General features: G+C 37.6%; 1 pseudogene; it reads left to right on the top strand.

The window, feature by feature from the left end:
* Positions 1-15,668, top strand: part of LOC136833737 (sialin-like) — a 126,174-nt pseudogene that overhangs the window by 86,250 nt on the left and 24,256 nt on the right.

Raw genomic sequence — 15,668 nt, 5'->3', positions numbered from 1 at the left:
GCTGCTTTAGGAGCAAGAGCCCGTGCTGGCACAAGGCCAGCTAAATCTGAAACAACAATAGATTATACACTTTGAAGAGGTCATGATGAGGGACAGAACAGCTGTGGTGCTGTGTTTAGTAGTGAATGGAACAAAGGTAATCTTCGTTTTTTTCATCCATCTACTGAATTTGGAAGAACTTAGAAGATTCAGAAAATATTGTCAAACTAATAAGAAGTTGATCAATAATCAACAAGCCATAGAATTCAATGAAATTTGCATACAAGAAAAAGTTTGCCCCAAAAGTGTATATATAGATACAGATACAGGCAGTCCCCAGTTTACGATGGGTTCCGTTCGATGCTGGGTTGTAAGCTGAAAATTGTTGTAATCCAAAATATTGTTGAAAATCTTAGGAAAACCTTACTTTTAATAATTTTGTCAACAATGTAAACTGTATTTTAGTTGAGTTTTTCGTCAAAAAACCCTCAAAATTTTGATCATTCTGCCCTTTTTGGAGCCATATTTCTTTCGTCTGATCAGCGTTGTTGGCGTCTTAAACTGGAACATGCATTTTAACCTAGGAAATAGTTTTGATGAATATATTCAAAGAGTGTCGTAACCCAGGGACTGCATATATACTGCTTTATTTTCTGTGGTATTTAATGAAATCCCAATTACAGTATGTTGTTATTGAAGAATTTGGATAACCATGGAGATATGAAAGATTATTTTAATTATTTATATTGCAAAAATTAGTTTTATCTGTGAGAATGTCTCCTACTTGAGAGAAAGATGGGAAAACTTTGCTAATGTTCTTGTAGAAAGCTATCTCTTTTGTTAACTTAAAAATATAATGAGTTATCTTTAGGTTTCCTATGTGTGAGGTTTTATGGCATTTCTATTGTTAAATTTTGTAACAGCCTTGTTTGGCTTGTTTGTTTATTTTACCTGCTCTCCTGTGATGTTGTTTTGTTGGTGCGAGGTGACGTGTGATGCCTGCTGTTTTTCAGTGGCAGTTAAGGATAGCCCAGCAGCAGAGCAACATATTGTTAGTGACAGGTGTTGGTTGCCTGTCGGCCACTGAAGACCGAGGAGATGATCTTTAACAGGTTGATATGGCTGATACAGCAAGTGATGGTTATCTGTTGACAGCCGTATTTGGCAGAGAATTACGTCAGTTGAATCCCCGAGGATGAGGTGGTGGCTTAACCGTGGTCTCCAGTATGGAGGTGGTATTCCTCTATGGCAACTAGGCAGTTGTTGCATCGACTTTGTGATGGCCAGTTGTCAAGTATTTTACAGGAGACGTTCCTGTTTGCCTTCCTGTGTAGGAGTACGACATGTTACGGCAGTGGTTGATGGTCATCCTCGAGGACCTTTGATTGTGGTTTCAACATCTGTTTTCTTTTGATATTATTGATGGTGTTTTTGAGTAAGGGTTCCTCTAATTATTCGATTATTTTATGTCTTATTAATGGTATTGATGAGCAGTGATGGCTCATGTTGTTCTCATGCTTTATGTTTGGAGTTGGGCAAGTGTATGGCCCTGTTAATCTAGCTAAATGTTTTATTTATGGATGGCATTGGGCAAGTGTATGGACCTGTTAATTGGTTTACAACATGTTTTATTTATGATTTATTGCATACCACATGTTTTATTTGATTGTTAATTGGTTTGACATGTTTTATTTGTGATTGTTAATTGTTTTATGACGTTTTATTTATGATTATTATTTTGGTTTATGATATGTACTGTTTATGATGGTATAGGACGAGTGTATGGTCCTGGGGGTGTAATTATAAGGTGATTTATTATTTCATTTCTATCATTGATTCTCAGCTGCTGCTGTACTTTTCATTTTTGATATATTTTTGCTAATTCCTCAGCTCACTTGTATATAATGTAAATTGACCTGTACAGTCATTAGAAATAATAAGTAGGTTTAAGGTATTTTGGTTGTGTCTTTGGCTCCCTCCTCCTTGATTTCTCATTGGACTTCTGGTCACCTCAGTCCCAGTCAGATTTTGTAAAGAACCTGAGAGAACCGTAAAGGACGGTTCGTTACATATGCAAAGCACATATTTTAGATTCTAATGGCAGAATACATGCAGTAGTACCTTATTAGTTCTTATAAAATTAAACTATTGCTGGATCTCTCAATGGAAAGGCATACATTTCTAATCCACTTAACAAAGCCTCTACTTTTGTTTTATTGAAGGGAAATGTATGACTGCCTTTTATCTATGAAAGCCATCGTCTCCTGTCAAAGGAGTACCGCTCTCCTTTTATTTTACTTGCTTTTGAAGTGGCAGTCTTTCTTCTACCAGAGATCTGCTGTTGATTGCGCCCAATCTCGAATTGCAAGGGTCAGTGGCTATTTAATTCCCCTGCTGACAAAATTTGGAATTCTCTTTCTGCCTCTATTTTCACTGACTTGTAATGAAGGTCTATTGCTTCCCTAGTAGTTGAGCCTCATTCCTTCCCCAGTCGTTCATTTTTACTTGTTTGCTTTATGTAGTGGGATTTGTGCTTGAATCTTTTATTTTTGGGGGGACTTCTGTGATATGCACATCAATCTGGCTGGGTTGTATTCCATAGAAAGACTAGGAAAACAGCAAATGCATTTTGTTCATATTGTTTCTTATGGAGATTCAGTATTGTAGTATGTTCTTCTTTTAAATGCAGAATCAGTCGCAAGGAGCTCGAATATATTGAGTCGGCTATAAAGCAGTCTGAACCTCACTTGGAAGATGATCAGCCCAAAAGCATCCCCTGAGATCCATCCTGACAAGCGTTCCCATGCTGGCAATGATGATGGCTGACTTTGGCAACAACTGGGCCATTGGACTCTTTTACACGCAGCTTCCAACTTATATGAAGAATATTCTTGGGTTTTCAATTAAAGAGGTTGGTTACATGAATATGTCTTCAGGATTTAAAATGATTACAATGTCTGATTCCTTGAAATGGGAAAAATACTTGGAAATATTTTTCCCTACAAAGTCCAAGCTGATATGTTTTTTAGGGAAACTCTTTTTTGCAAGTCGTTTGGTATGGATTTCTTAGGTGAGTATGATAAAGATCAGGTAATCTCTCCTTTTAATAAAACTACCCTAGAACTTCAGAGTGAAAAGTTTTAAATTTCAGCTAATCATATGTGGCAATCACGTTGGTATTCATAACTCCTATTACAGGTAAGGAAGGAAATGTTCATCATTAATCACATAATGCAAGCAATGTATACTTGAGCTTTCAAGTAAGTTATCTTTACATCATGACTTTCGAATGTTCTAAAACTAGCAGGTATTTGCTTTCTCATTATATTTCGTTATATATGAATGACTTGAAATTATGATGTTTAATGCTGAAAGGACTGGAATTTGCACATCCAAAGTATTTTTAATTTTTTGCTGAAAACAAGTTTGGTACGTCCTTCCATGCAATATAAAGCTTTGAAATATCGTGAAGTGTCATTGGGGAGCATAAAGATTTTATTTATTATAAAAATTAGTGACCATTATTGCATTTATATCCATAGCCCATTACTGACCTCCCAGTTGAGATATAAATACTTATGTTTGGTATGCTAACTAGAATTCCCAATAATACATTATTTTACTCCCCACAAGATTCAGTTGTATATAGTTTCAGAATTTAAAGTGTAGCCGGACCAAAAACCTTTGATAATTCTGATAACTTTAATTCTAACGATGATACAATATGAAGCAGGTCTATTCTTAGATGATAGTTGTATGTAGACCGCAGTTCTCATATTATTCACTTTTGTATTTCTTGTAGACTTGTAGTTCCGTTCATTTTATTCATTTCAAGGTTTGTAAATATCGCTTAATTTTAATATTGGGTTAACCAATGAATTTGCACTCGAGTAAGATTGTTTCTAGAACTTTCTATTAACTACAAAAGTAATTGGACTGGGAATCTTTGCAAGTTTTGATTAGCTTTTATTTTAACCAATTCCACAGCTTAAAGGCTATTTATATATGGTACAGCTCTTTATTTAGAATATTGCTCTCTTGTTTTTATTTTCCAGTTCATAGTCAGTCTTTGATATCATTTCCATGTATGCTTATAACTTTCCATAGGCATTTATAAACTGCAAATAGTGGATGCATTATTTTTAGGTGACTATTCAAAATTTAAAAGCACTTCATAGATATCCGTATGGGTTTTATGACTGGCACTAATATACTGTTGACTGCCTCTCAAGAGAAAGCTAAAAAGGTTTCACGGACACCTGACCTTCATGGCCACATTTAAAGCAAACAGATCTCGGGCTAAAATTATAACGATAGATTCTAATCGAGAATTTCCAGTGCTTAATACAGCTGAAAACTTAACAGAGATAAACAAATAAAAAGTACTTTTATCACTGATGTAAGCCAGAAATAAAGCCAATAATATTTTGGATGGAAGTTGCAGTTGTGTTCTCTTGCAGAACGGCTTGATATCAGCCCTCCCTTTCATCTCGCGATATGCTGGAGCTATGATCATGAGCATTATAGGAGATTGGCTCTTGACACACAAGTACCTCTCCATAAGATCAACAAGAAGGATATTTAGCACTATAGGTAGGACAAACTTTTAGAAATAAGTTCCTGGCATGTTGTAATCACTGTTTAGCTGTTTGCTTTGGGTCTTTTATTTCATTTATTATTCCCATTTACATAATGGATCATGAGATTCATCAATGTTATTGCATTTAAAACATGTTGAATGTCCTGGAGAAATATTTGATTTGTTCATTCTGATAGATATATTTATATTTATAAGAGTTTCAGCTTTACAGCCGTTAGATCTCGTATTTTGTACATTTTTAATTTTAGCAATGTGGATTCCTGCCATTATGCTGCTGGGTGTGGGCTTATGTTGGCTGTAACTGGAAAGCAATTGTAGTCATGTTCTGCACTGGTTTATTCTTTCAATGGAGCAGTTGCAACAAGTACTCTTGTTAATCCGGCTGATATTGCTCCAAATTATTCAGGTGAGCCCCATCAACTTCAGTGATATTGAGGTAAAAAGTTGTTTCTATTTTTAGTGTGTAGTGGTTGCTTTTGTCATAAAAATCATTCAGCCATTTTAAGTAGGCATGTAGCATATATATCCAAAAACTCAAATGGAAATTTCAAAATATACACACCAGTTGGGAAAAGTTCTTCCATGCTGAGTACTGAGTTTTAAAATATGGAAACAATATACAGTAATATACATAAGATCCCATCTTTATATGCCTAAAAGGCCATGGAGAGCCTAATCTTTACTCTGGTAATTTGCAGGCACTTTGTTTGGCCTTTCCAACATGACAAGTACAATTGTTTCCTTTGTAGTACCAGTGGTAACTGGTGTTATGACTGATGGACAGGTAAGTGATTTTCCAAATTTTGAGTATTATATAATTAAAAATGAAACTTGACCTAGCAAAAGCTAACTTACCTAAGTGGTTTGCAGTGCTGAGCAATATGATTGTTTTACTCTCTGCAGAGCAGGAAAATTATGGTTATTCAAGTTTAATCTGTGAAGGTTGGCTGTGAGCAAAGCATAATGACTATTGGGTAGCTAACGGATATTTTCTTTTCATGTAATGGCAGGTAAGGAAATGGATATAGATAAAATTTTGGGGGTGTTCATTGTACATTTAGTCAGACTTGAACTCCAGAGGTAGCTTTGCTATATAAATCATAAGAGATGCAAGTTTTCATAACATTTGTTTTGAGTGTTCACATTAATTTGTGAATGAAAAGCCGTAGAGGTGCAGAGAATGTTTTATATCAGTTGTCGGTATTGCTGTAGTAAGATAAGTGGACAAGTGACGTGAGTATTGTAAAGATCTCATAACTAGCAGATGTGTGGTTGTTGTCTTAAGATGTAATTGGTAGAATAACCATAAGTGAAAAGCATCACGATTGATGGGTGGGAGCTTGACTTACTGCTAATGATTTTTTTAATTAACAGTGCTATAATGCACAATGTATGCTAAGTGTTAAATTGGTAAGATTAATGATATGAGAAGGACCTACTAATGGTGTAATGAAAGAGCAACAAGCATTCTGACTTAAAGCTATCGTTAAGTCTGTAATTACTGGATTTTAGACACTAACTTGTAGTGCAAGTATCCCTTTTTGTGTTTAAGTAATCCTACAGTTATTTGTATTAATAGAGCTAAGGGCCTGTCAGATAATGGCAAAATCCGGATAAAGGATGGTAAAAATCTAGGGGTGTTCAAAGGTCAGCTCCATACCCTTCCTGCTAACCTTGTTAGTACTGCATAACAACCATCACTCTTTAAAATGAAAACCTTATGCAAAAGTCAGTTATCTACCTTTTTCTTCATTTTAACAAAATATACTGCATAAATACACTTTGAAAAAAATATCTCTCTCTCTTTTTTTAAGATAAAGGTTATGGTAACAAAACTGATATTTTACTTACTGAATCAATCCATGCTGTGTATTATTATCATGTTATATCATCGTCGTAATATGTACTGTATAAGAAAACCAATCATCAGCCATTTCAGTGACTAATGTTTATGTTCTCAGAATCAGCTGATTGAGTCTACTACTGAAAAAATTAGGAGAGTCATTTTATAGTTGCTAAAAGAAAGAATGTATTAGTGGAATTACTATTTTTATTTTTGTAGATAAATATAAAATGGGTAAACTAACATACTTTGTTAAAGTCAAATCCCCCTCAGAATTGTTCCCCGATTCGTTTGTTTATGTCATACTCAATGTTTTTATGTCAGTTCTGTGATAAGTGGTTGTTAATTAAATAAGAGATGGTTATGAATTGTTACATAAGCTGTAAGTTTGGTAATCATGTTTGAAAGCCTAGCCTAGTACAGTCAACCAAAAATGAGTTCGTTCGGTTTGTAATGCACAAACTTTGTGTATTGCATTACAACACTGTGTTTACATCTTTATTACATATGGCATTTCTCATTGACGACTGTCCAAAGCAAATTCATTTTAAGAACACTACTCAAAAGTAGTTGATCATTTTGTTTTATTGGAATTTGATTTTTCATTTCATCTCTTAATATCACAAACTTTACTTGTATGCCTGTGTGTATGTTTACAACTACATGTGACATTTCATCAATGTTGACATTACCATCACTATGCAGTGTGTGTATGTGCTTGCATTTGTATATGTGAAAAGTTTATAGGCCACAAGTATTTTATGAATTACAATACACAGTAGATGTTTAATTAACAACTGTTACAGCAAGCATTCTCAAGACGTGGGAACTTGCCACATGACTTGTGAGTGCATTCGCTGAAATGTCCAGGTTACGGTGTACAGTAGATGTGTGTATGTGTGTTTCTTTTGGGCGGAGCCCCAAGGTGTTAATGGATTAGTTATGAGAAAATTGATCATTCAAAGACCAACACTGAACTTTATTAAAAGTCTTCAGTGAAGACTCTGTGGTTTTGAGACCTATCGATTAAGACTGTGAACATCGCTGTTTGAAGGTAGGAATCATGTTTGATTTCCCAAACTGTAGATTGCTTTTTCATTTATATATTGTCTCCTGTGTCAAGCATTTATTATATTGTGTGTACTTTATAAGTAACTTGGGGGGAATTCCCATGTCTTTATTTTTATGCATTTTGTTTAATAAGAGATTTATTTGACTTCTTCAGACATTTTGCTGAGAAAGAGGTTAAAGATGTACTCAGTGGGAATGTACTGGACTTTGACTTATTTTGACCAATTGTGAGTTACAGTGTAAAGACAATAATTAGTTATATATGATAGACTGTAATATGATTGATCTTTTGGGGAACTTTAGTATTCTATTTTATTTCATCTGTTATTTCTTGCAATCTAGTTATGTTAGATTTTGTCAAGTAAATTATTTTGGGTAAAGCTTGTGGTCACTATCAAGCTACCAATAGATGGCACTTCTTGACTTTGTAGTAAAGGTAAGCAGAAATTTCCTCTTGACTGGGTAACATGTTTAATAGCGTATCACATTTGCTATTTTTCCTTTTTGCTTTGCTAGATTTACTGTACAGTATTTCATTGCAAGTTTAGTTGACTCTTAAGTAAGATTATCAGACATAACAGTATATAAGAGAATATAAATTTTCATCATAAAGTTTATTATTTAGATACTTACCTACTGTTAAAGTTAGCTTACATCTCCTCGCTGGTAGATGAGTTGGCATTCAAACAAAAGATCAAATGGCTGCCCAGATGACTGCCTAGTTCACCTGGCCTCCAACAGGTGTTTTTTTAATATTTAAGCTCGTGTCAGAATTCTCCTTGACAGCCCAATAAGTTGTGGGGAGGCTGGGTGGGGTCTACTTCAATGTAGGTAAGTACCCAAATAATAAATTTTATTATTAAAATCTTACCTACTGTTAAAAGTTAGCTGATTCCCACATTGAGAAGACGATGCTGGGTAGTGCAGCTAGACTAAATCCTCTCAGTCATTCGAGCCAAAGATTTCTTGCATTAAACCCAAAACATTCTTACTTGATCTTTTCTGGATCTTACTGCCACCAGAAGTTGGATTCCATTCAGGGACAAGGGTCTCATGTATGCAGTGAAGAGCAGCCTTATGGAGAAAACTGCTTCAATTCAGGTTGTTGAAACAGAAGCAGCGTGAGGGGACCCCCTGTGCCTGGGTCCAAAAGCCCTATAAAACGACAGTCACTAAAAATAAATACAGTAGAACCCGGTCCTCGACTGTACTAGAACTCGAAATAATCGGATTTCAACACGAAATGTTGAGTAAATTTGCGTCGGAGTTCAAACAACAAACCGAATCCGACCCGATGAATCATATGATGTTTGTAGAAAAAGAGTTTGGCGGCTGCCGCTAGTTGGCGTTGTTGGTGGCGTTCTTCCCGTGCTTATTTAAAAGCACTTTAAAGCCCACACATGCTGCTGCTGCTGCTGTTGAAAAACAAGCCATATTATCATGAAATTAATAATACAGTATTTATAAACCGAATTACTGTATGTCTGTTATCATAAAAAAATTAAGAAAAATTTCCGAAATTACGTCGGAACTCCGGCAGCCTGTGGCAGATATAAACAAACCAGAGCGCCGCCCTGGTGGTGTATCGGTTTGTATCTGCCACAGGCTGCCGAGTTCGACGTAATTTCGGAAATTTTTCTTAATTTTATGATAACAGACATACAGTAATTCAGTTTATAAATACTGTATTATTAATTTCATGTGATAATATGGCTTGTTTTTCAATGTTATCATTATTAACAACAGTTTTCATGTGTACCTGTTACAGTACATTCTGGTAGTGCCTATAAGGCTACTTAGCCTAGCCTATGGCTCTCGGTATATCATCGGTAATACGGCCGCATTGGTCATAGGCCAACTTTTTTGATACAGTATGCATTTAAAAATGTAAAAAGTGCTTCTGATACGGTAAGTTATTCAACTTTGAACCTATTTAATTGTAATTTGTGTAAAGTTTTGTATAAAAAGGCAAGGTTGGGGTAATGACTGGTGGTCAGGAATGGATTAATCCATTTTCAGTTATTTCTTATGGGAGAAATTAACTCAGAATTCGACAAAATCGAATCTCAACTCTTCTTCTGGAACGAATTAGTGTCGAGAACCAAGGTTCTACTGTACCTTTACGATATAAAGAAACGCTCCTATACAATGTATGTACCTTCATGCTCCCCAGAATACTAAAACCCAGGATTTAAAGCAAAGAGCCTAAAAGATTGCTCTTTCCTCAGTTCAGGAAAAGACTTTAACCACTACTAGTAAGGGACTAAGAGCTTTACTGATTTTCAAACATGATTCTGCGTACTTAAGGTATTGAATGGCAAAACCAAATTGCACTAACACTGCTCTGCATTAGACCCATCCTCTAATGACAATTGTCATTAAACTAAATGAAGCAGCATCAGTTTTCACATTAAGAATATTTACCTTCGATAAAGGTAAAAGGTATGGGGAAAGTCATGCACTGGTCCCCATCAAATACGTCACAGAGAACCTCATGTTCTTTGACACAGACATTCTAGGTTTCTAAAACAAAAAAACAAGAGGCTAACTTTGTCCCTTCTAGGCTTAACCTTGACAGACATCTAGGTTTTCTAAAACCACAAAACAAAATGTTAACTTTGCCATCTTCAGGCTTAACTTTTGACAAAGGCACTCTAGGTTTCTAAAGCCACAAAATAAAAGGTTAACTTTGCCTCTTCCAGGCTTAACCCTTGGCAAGGACATCTAGATTTTCCAAAACTACAAAGCAAAAAGTTAACTTTGCCTTCTCCAGGCTGAACCTTTGACAAAGAGGTTCTAGGTTTCTAAAGCCACAAAATAAAAAGTTAATTTTGCCTCCTTCAGGCTTAACGTTTAACACACATGTTCTAGGTTCTAAAATCACAAAATAAAAGGATAACTGACTCTTTCAGGCTTAACCTATCAAAGTAAGTCTTGACTGTCCCAGCGTGACAGAGAATTGTTTCCTTTTCTTCCCCACCAGAGGTTAAATTGAATTCTTACAGTCCTCTGAAAAGTTATCCTTAATCTCATTCTCAGCTGTAATGCAAAAGATAAAATAGCATTCCCTTACAACAGCCTTAAGGAGAGTGCTTGCATTAAATTTACTTTTTTTAATTGTTGATAGTACTAAATAAAACAAGTTTTCATAGTAAATAATTCAACGGAACTCATTCCGGAAGCTCAAAAGAATCTGCAGATAAACTTTTGACTTGCATCTAAATCCAGAGAGAGATTGATACGGTACTGAGTTGAAGGAGCTTCCATCTCAACCGATTTCAAAACCTGAAGTTGGTGATCATCAGCCAGATCTAATAGCACACGACGTAATACCAAGGAAAGTATGGAACGATAGCCTTGAAAGTAGACAGTGAAAAAGTCTTATTATATCCAAGAAAGCAGAGAAACTTTGATGTCTACAAGGTTCCAGGTGCAGAAAACTCCTCTAGAAAGGTACCCTGAGTAATACACAAATCACTGCTTTTGAGCTTCTGACACAAGGCCACGGTTGTTCTCCACTTGATAAGGAAAGAACCCATGATACCTTTCAAAATCCCCTATTTGGAGGAGACAGTCAAGCATCTCCAAGCAGTTGAGTGTGAGTTGCAGAAGTTAGTGGAAGTTCATAGAATTCTGTAGTTTGAGTCAATTTCCCCTTAACAGAAGATCAAGAGGGACATCTACCGAGAGAGCTAGAAATTTTGAAAATCATTTGCTCTGAGGCTACTAGGGCTCTACAGGAGACACTAAGCATTTCTTGAAGGAGAAATTTGCTCATTACTTCCTTGGAGTAGATAGAGGGGGAAGCCAAACTTAAAGAAACACATTCACTGCTCAAACTTGAGGGCCCTCAAAGGAGTAATAATTGACTGGTTGTTCCTGTACATCTGCATGCTATTAAATCTACATTGAGTGCTCCTCTAATCCCACAGCAACTGTTGAACTTGTAGATGTAATGGCCACTCTGTAGGTAGTTTTGTGCTTCTGAATCCCCAATCGGCAAAAACACTGTCCTTCCACAGAATGAATTATCAAACCAATGTGTTGTTCATTTCACTCGAGGAAACAATCTTTCCACCAGGACTTTGTTTCTGACCAGGGATAAAGCTGCTAGGCATCTTTGATGAAGTTTCCACTGCCCTGACATCTAGTAACCTTTACTAGGTGTAGTGTTGACCCTTCTATGTTGTATATTACATGACAGGGGAAAAAACAAAAACTGGACTTAGGTTTAAGAATAAAATGGTCAATTCTTGGTTTCAGTATCCCTCCTACAGAACTTGGTGACAGTGATGGTCATGGATTACTTACAAGTTCAGTGAACATTAGCTGCAGGTCATCATCTCTTATGCTGTGCTGAGATTATACTGCAATTGAGCCTGATTATTCTGACAAAATCCCCAGTGAGGCCATGTTTTTTTAATAAAGAAACCCCTTACCACTTAGGAAGCTTACTTCAGGGCTAAAATTCTTCAAGAAGCAAGTGCCTATTCATCTTCTGACAGACAAGCCTGCAAATTCAGGTATCATCCCTATATCACTAGATAAGAATGAGGAGTAGTTAGGGAAGTCAACTGAAAATCATATTGCACAGAGACTGAGCCAGGTGAAGCAACAGATCCTTGGCCTCTGGCATACTGTCGAGAGTTGGCCAACTTGAGCCAGTTGACTTAGAGGAAAAGATTTCTTCCTCCTAAAAATCTACCCCATCCACCTAAGGGAACAAATTCCCTATGAATACTTATAGAGACGCTGTACACGAGCCCAAACAAAGCGCCTTGAACAGCAGTACCTCCTCTACAAATACCCCTCGAAAAAACTTGGGTGATTGAAGATGTACTGGTATGAGAAAAATGTCTTCGTGTCCACCAAAACATCTGATCGTTCTTTTGGAAAGTCACTAAAACCATGCTGGAAAAAACAAGAGCATGGGGACAGACACATAAAGTCATTCAGTCTCAATGTGTCCAACAATAGTTGCCAATCTCCAGTTGCTTATGGAGTTAGGAAAAAGTCGAGGTAAAATCCCAGTAAGTTACTGCCTGGTCCATTTCTTATCTCTAAATGTAACCTCCTACTAAAGAAAGAGAGACTTCTGCTGGAGAAGACAGAGGAGCAGCTATAGGAGACCAAGCCAGTGGAGGGTAACCTAAAAGGAATAATAACTCTCCTTCACTGCCTCCCACCACGTAAAGTCTACTCCTAAGTTGCTCCAAATATGCCAGTACAGTAGGCTTTGCATTGGCCATCTACCAGAACCTGAAGGCTGAACTTATCCCCGAAAGGTATAAAATAAGTGCACCAATATATACTCCATTGTCACCTTAACCTGTGCAGCACAAGCCTTTACTACAGGTAGGAGCATAAGTGCTCTCATTTCCTCCAAACTGAGTAGTATAAGCATGAGAACATTAGCCTGTAGCATCAGAAACGAGTTAAAAATAATGCTTTTCCTTGCTAAACTCCTGCTGGCACCAAAAACCCATAAAACTGACTTTGTAAACTCCCCAAGTCGGCACCAAAACACACAAAGCTGGAGCCTCAACCTCTCTTAAGCTGACGTTGAAAAGAGGCAAAATACTGTGCAGAGGTTCAGTAAAAGATGAAAACTTCAACAACCTAAACTGAGAGTCTGATTCATCATGTCCAAAGCACTTGTCAGGAAGAGAAAAGAAAACCAAATCTTCTACCGAAGATGGTTTAAGCACCTATACAGTATTGCAAGAGTCGGTGCTCCACAACTTCCTAAAAAACCAGTGGCAGACCTAAAGGATGAAATTACACGATAGCTAGTTGAATACCAGACGAGTTGTTGTTCAATTCCGGCTTCATCTTTTTAATAGTCAGCGACGAGCTTTGTGTGCCCGAATACGAGAAAACGTACGAAATGTGCTTCAAGTGGAGGAGGAAGCTTGGGTTCCCTTTCTCCAAATACTTAACGGGCGCCAAAATACTCACAGACAACCGAGCCCTATTCCGTATGTGGTCTATCTCCTCAACTAAATGAGGATACAGTGAAGTGCAACACTCCAGCAAACATTGATCAAACTGAAGGAGAGCTTCTGATTCAAACTCTCCTTCTGCCAGAGGGCAACAGGAAGAGGCAGCTGTCTCATGGCAACAGGAGGAGACAGCTGTCTCCCAGCAGCACCTGGCGACAGAAGACAACAGCAACCGAGCACCTGGATTGCATCCACAACTCGAAAGGAAGAAAGGAAAATGCTTCGTCGAAAACCAGGAAAAGGCAGTCGAGGCGACGCAGCTGAGTGAAAGAAAACAAGGTGCCAAAAGAAAATGGAAAAGTTCTGAGGTGGGGGGAGAGGAATTACAACGACCCACCCACCTCATCTGAAAGCAAGTCAACAGACTTATGAGCCCTCCCATATGACACATCCTTAGAAAGCTATGTAGCTAAAATAATATTTATCTTGGAAACAACAGAAGATATGGCAACCATGGTAGATTTGGAAAGAAAAACATTAATAGAGGCAGAACTAAGAGATTTGCCAATAGCTGAAGAAAAGGCACGATACAGAACAAACAAGTGCATTTTGACGGAGAAAGAAGAATAGGCTAGCAGACAAGGATTTAGAATGAGCAAAAGATGAGGAGAGTGGTTGAATAATAGACTGAGTTGACATAACATCAGAATAAGTAAAACTAGGTACAGACACATTATTTCTAATAAAATTGTCAGTACAGTACTTATATAATTAGTCCTATCGGTATTAACAACCTCATTCTAGGTGCTGATGATGGCAGAAGTCACATACGTAGCGAAGATTAACGTCTACCAAAACGATCTTCCAGCTAACGCATTATACAAGACTGTGAACGTGAAAAACGGGAGGCAGATGACAGAGGGCACAGAACCACATTGCCCCAAGAATTGACCCAGTTCCCGGGCAGTGGGCTTCTTCCTCAGAATCCAACTGTCGCAGGGCAGTCCTAGGCTGGGGCTGCAGACTGGCAAGGGCACCAATACCTTATGTCTTATGAGGGAACGCAAAAATAATCACACAATGGGGGTGACCTGGAGCAGTTCCCTAACCAATTCAGACACACCTCTGTTTTGACCAAAATAAGGTTTACGTCCTGTTCTAAATTCTCAATTTGCTTTTCTTGAACTGAAAGGGAAGCGGAAGGGGAGCTAAAGAGGAAGCCTCACTACTAACTAAAGCATTAGCAAAGGAAAAGCCTAGACTGAGTATGGGTAACTACAGAAGAAGGACCTGGAAAAGGGGGAGAAATGACAGGTTGATAACCTGACCTAACTAATTGCTTCGCAATCTAACTGCTTCCCTTCTCTTCCTGTACTAACGAACCTAAGCAGAAAGTCCTTCGAAAATCCCTACTTCCTCACATCTGTTCTGAAGATCACACTTAAAACCATTGCAGCTGGCATAAATAGTGTGTAACTCCTAAAAAAAATTAACATTCTGCTAACACAGTAATCATTCCTACAGAACCTGATATTCTTAGCTTGGATTCCAGTGGAGGCATCCTGGGAAAAATCAATGTACAGTACCGTGATAGCAGCAAAAAGCCATGAAATACCTACAAGTGCCTTTACCCATTGGTGGCAAGGAGAATTCTGACAAGAGCTTAAACTTTAAAAACACACCTGGTGAAGGACAGTTGAACTAGATAGTCATCTGGGCAGCCATTCGATCTTTTGTTTGAGCCGACTCACCTATGGGTGTGGAGATGTAAGTGAACTTCAACAGTAGGTAAGATTCAACCTAAATGATAATGTCACTTCTCTCTCTCTCTCTTGTGCCCTATCCACATGATTGTGTTTATGTTGTGGGTTGTAAAAATAAAAAATGAGAAAATACAGTAAAGATATAAATGAGAATAGAGTAAAACATAAAAAGATAGTTAGCATAACAATATGAAACAAGTTCTATCAAGTCAGATGTCTACCTAGCCCTCTTCACCCATCCAACACTGCATCCCAACCCCCTCCCAGCCAGGGAAACTGTTCTCCAGCTCCACCCACCTTCTAAAACAACCCCTTCTTTACACCTCCTTACTGGCCCTCCTCTCCCAAGGATCCCAACTTTCTGGTCTCCCCACCTTGGAAACTTCTTGAGGCATCCCCCATGCCCGCAATACCCTTTCTCAATTGGTGGACTGTAAGCAGTGTTACCAACACTTCACTGAGGCTGTGCA

The sequence above is a fragment of the Macrobrachium rosenbergii genome, chromosome 52 (genome assembly GCF_040412425.1).
Source record: "Macrobrachium rosenbergii isolate ZJJX-2024 chromosome 52, ASM4041242v1, whole genome shotgun sequence".
NCBI lineage: Eukaryota > Metazoa > Arthropoda > Malacostraca > Decapoda > Palaemonidae > Macrobrachium > Macrobrachium rosenbergii.
This window is presented reverse-complemented; position numbering and strand designations above follow the sequence as displayed.